The following is a 5000-nucleotide window of genomic DNA, read 5'->3' on the forward strand; positions in this document are numbered from 1 at the left end:
GTCTTTGTGTGTGTGTGTGTGTGTGTGTACACTATATATAGGATAACATGTGTGCTGTGTTGGACATAAATTTTGCAGCAATTTAATCAGCAAATAATATCTGGTTCGTCCATTCAGGGTTGCTCCATTTTTATTGTTTGAAGGCAGAACCAGATCGAAGATTTTTCGACCAATCACGACAAGGAGTAAAGCTATACATTGTAATCACCTGCCTCGGTTGGATTCCTAGGGGGGTTGTACTTTCATGAACACTGTATCCTGATTGGTTGAAATACTTCAAATCAGGTTATGTATTTCTCTATCCAGTTACTCAAAATGTGTTTACCTCAAGAACAGACATATAGGCAGGAGCATTTAAAAATTAAAAAGGTGCAAGCCACTGTCTTGTGTCGTGCAATCTGTCTTTAGAGATCACAGGATTTGTGACAGTGTAAAAGTTGAGCCATCGTTGATATGTTACCACCGGTAACCGCTTAAAGAAGTCTCTATGAATGCATAATAGGAGATTTAAAATACGTCGAGTATTGTGCAAAAAAGTATCTCAGCGTTAACGTTGGAGGACGGTGTGACGGAATGTGGGGGTGTAAAAGCCACTTTTCCACCGTTACCACGCAGAGAGAGAGAGAGAGAGGGCAGAATGGGAGAGGAGAGGCACTTCAACCTTGGGATTAATACAAATTCACAAACCCTTAGCCAAGTGATTCGACTGTCGTACGTGGCAGAGAGCCTGATTCGTGGTAAAACCCTGACCTCTATACAAACTATGGACAAACTAGTGCAATCCATGTAAATCTGAAGCGTTATTTGGGGTCTAAATGCAGAGGCAAAGGTACTGGATCTCCTATAGCTGAAAAATGTCCCAAACGTTTGACAATGCCTGTTCATCTTGTGTGTCGATTCTCCTTTTACCGATATATAATGTCATGCATTGGGGGCTACGGTTGGACCCCCCACGGCTAAGGTTTGAAGTGTCAGACCACAGTACACCCACCGGTGCCGGGTCGACACCTGATAGGCCGATTCAAATATCTGACATGGGCAGGAAGTACTCACTTCCTACAGAGTAAGTTTAAATCAAATAGTGGTTTATGTTATGGGGGGGAATTACCAATCATTTCCTAGCTACCTTTTGACCAATCGGCATTGCTTGAATGCAGTATTTAAATGTTTTCCTCAGGCATTAGCCCTTTCTCCTTTCCAAATCTTTGAGTTGCGCATTTTCCTAAATCCTTACCTAAATCCGTGAGGTTAAGTAAATCCTGAAGATTGGATTAATCCCATTTTTGGATTAATCCCAGAACCAGGGTCTTCCATCCTCTCTCCTTCTCGGTCTCTCCACATATGGGACCCTCTCTGGATAGTTCTAACAGCGTATCCGTCCACCAGCACAGCTCCTGGTAGGAGTGAGACCCGCCAGGCCTCCGTAACTCAAGACATGTGTAGTAGGAGAGGTAGCTCGATTGAACTGTTTAAACGCTCAGCACTCCGCCGTCTCCCTGTTCTCTCGCTCACTGTTCGCCCGTCAGCCGCCGTGTCGATCCGCTCCTGGCACTGGGAGCGCTGGTCTGGGGCCAGCGTGGCCGCTTGAAGAACATATAGGCTGGGAAGGGGACGCTAACGTTATTAGCGGAGGAAATTAGCGCTGGTTGAAACACGGCGGGCGGAGGGGCCGACCCACAGGGGAGGAGAGGCTGCATGGGGGCCCCGGCGACGCTGGGTGTTCACCTTTAGAGGCACCACTGGTTTACTGTACACATGCATGCGCCGACACGCACACACATACACACGCAAACATACATGCACACACACACACACACACGTACAAACACACACACACACACACACACACTCTCTCTCTCCTTCTCTCTGTCCCACATAAGAAAGCATGCACGCAAACACACAAACACACACACACACTCAATCTCTTTCTGTCTCTCTCACATAAACACACACACACAGACACACAGACACACACACACACACACACACACACACGCACACACACACACACACACACACACACACACACACACACACACACACACAGCTGCAGGATTATAGTTACACAGTTACAAATCAAAAAAGGTTGAGAGATTGAGATTGAGACATTCAATATGTCCGTGTGTCTGCCTCCACCAAAACGCCATGTTTCTTTTTTCCCTCACCAGTTGCACGTGTCATTGATATACCTGTCTGGTTTGAGAGAGTGGCTCCTGATCACAGGGAACGTTCGGCCTCTGCCTTGTTTCAGCGGGCTGGTGGTGGGTGGTTTGTGTGGTGGTGGTGTGGAGGGGGCGTTGGTGTGCATTACCTGCCCGTGTCACAATGATGAACAGGCCGTGGCCGTGCGATGACGTGTTTATGACCGAGAGGCGTTGTTGCATGTAACTAATCAGCTCTGGGGCTACACAGGGCGCTAGGCACTACGCAGGCTAATGTACTGACGTTTAACGATGTGCCGGATGCCGGCAGCTAGCTGCTAGCTGAAGGCGCTGCCGCGTTGACGTCACACAGCTGCTAGGCCGGGGGGCCCGGCTCCTGAAGGGCCTTCCGGTGTGCGTGGGGAGGGGAGAGCCAGAACGTGGCCTTTTCAACCCACAGGGGCCGGCGGTCTGGCCTGTGGACCGAGCGGTTAGGTTTTGGTTCTATTTATTGATGTAACGTAAGTAGAGGATGCCTAGGTCACCTCTGCACTTTGTTTCAAGTCGGCAGAATAACAACACTGGGCTGTAACAAATGGTTTGTTTCAAACCGCCTGTTATTTTATCATCACGTTCTGCAGCGGCCTGATGGATAAGCTACGCGCCGCAGCTATTTGTATGAGCGGGACCGCGTGCCAAAGCAAACATGTCCAGAGAAGCAGAGAGGAGGAAGAAGAAGAGAGAGGAGAGTAGAGGAGAGGGTGTGCACGGGGCGGTGTGACCCAGTGTGGTGTAGTTTCAGCTCAGCAGATCCCCGATCTGTGAGTTCACGGCGGGGTGAGGCAGCCGTGAGGTAGAGCGACTCCAACACGGGCCCTGAACCCCCGCGTCCTAATAAAGAGAAACCGGCCCGTACGCCTGCTGCGGTACGCGGGGCTGAGTAGGGGGTCTCAGGGCCCGGGTTTGGGTGGAGGGAGAGCTGTGGCTGGAGCTCGGCCAATCGGTTGTCGGTAGCTATACGTGTCAGTATTTACACTCTCCGCTGCCATTTCTATAATGCTCTGCTCCTGCTGCTGCTGCTGCTGCTGCTGCTGCTGCTGCTGCAAGCCCACTAGGTTTTGAAATGAACATGGGGGCCAGGTTTGAGTTGTTCCGCTTGCCCTGAATAAAGTGATCTAACGCGTTGTAAAAGAGGAAAGAAAGTAGGAGAAGTAATTGCCTGATCGGAAAGAAAGGGCGAAAGAAGGAACACCCAGTATAAAGTGATCTAAGGTATTGAAGAGGGAGAAAGAAATGGAGAAAAAAGTAATTTCCGGAAAATAAAGAAACAGATAGAAAGAAAAGATGTAATACCCGGTAAAAAAGAAAACGATGAAAGCAGGAAGATGAAGTTGGAGCTCCACAAAGGGGCCATCCTCGGAGCGATCTCCCCCCAGCCCAGTGCTGGTGCTGCGGGCCGGGCAGAGCAGAGGTACGGCTCTCTAATTAGAGCTGCGTTCAGGGGTGGCATTAGTTCCCAAACGTTTTAATGGAGCGGAAAGCGGAGCTGCCTTTAAGGAGCGCGGATAAGTGTTGCAAGTGTTCCCTACGCTGAATAGCAGATGGAGGGATTGGGCCTCTCCCTGGGAGGTATCCACTCCCAGCCTTTATGCTATTGTTTAACCCCTCCTCTTCCTTTTGGTTTTGCACTGGGGTTCTGTTTGTTATATTTCTGCTCCTTGCTTGTACTTTCCTGAATGAGATCGTCATCAGAGAAGTGTGATTTCTGGCGCTTTTATTTCCTTGCTTTGGTATTGTTTCTTTGGAGCTGATGTTTAAAAGGGACACAATTTCAGGTTATTTATTGTTATTATTATTATTATTATTATTATTATTATTATTATTATTATGAGTATTATTTTATGCTTTTGTTGTTGTTATTATTATTATTATTATTGTTAGTTGTATTATTATTTGTTATTATTATTAGATGTATTATTGCTATTAAATGTATTATTTATATAAAAGTTATAGAAGTAGTTGAACTAATAGTAGAAGTAATAAGTATAGTATTAATCATAGTAGTAGTAGTAGTATTAATAATTATAGTATTAATCATAGTTGTAGCAGTAGTAGTAATTAAGTATTAATCATAGTAGTAGTAGTAGTAATAATTATATAATTAATCATAGTAGTAGTAGTAGTAGTAGTAGTAGTAGCAGTAGTAGCAGTAGAAGTAGTAAAAGTAATAGTAATATTTATAGTATTAGTAAAAGTAGTAGTACTACTTGTATTAGTAGACTAGTGAGTTTAAGCACTTTAAAATTCATGGTTTTAAGTTGTATAATTGGCTACGATCACTTTATTTTATGGATTGTATTTTAACACAAGCTTAGCATTAACAGGGAGATAGATAGATGGATGAATAGACAGACGGACAGGCAGGCAGGCAGACAGACAGACAGACAGACAGACAGACAGACAGACAGACAGACAGACAGACAGACAGACAGACAGACAGACAGACAGACAGATAGACAGACAGACAGACAGACAGACAGACAGACAGATAGATAGATAGATTGATTGATTGACTGACAGACAGACAGACAGACAGACAGAGGGATAGATGGATAGATTCGATTTTTTATCGATTATTGATAGAACATTAATGCAGGCAAATATGCTATAGTGGCCTTTACCTCAGCGATTATTTTCGTATCCGATGCAATCATTCATTCAAGATCAATGGACTCTATGTTTCTTTCATCCGTTAAGTTAGAAACGGCACATTGAAACGTCAAGCAATTACTGTTTCCCAACTTCAATACGCAAATCTTTGATAGCTTTTTCTACAATTTTCTACAATATAAATTACAC

This window comes from Pollachius pollachius, assembly GCF_949987615.1.
Source record: "Pollachius pollachius genome assembly, chromosome: 4".
In the NCBI taxonomy this organism is placed as follows: domain Eukaryota; kingdom Metazoa; phylum Chordata; class Actinopteri; order Gadiformes; family Gadidae; genus Pollachius; species Pollachius pollachius.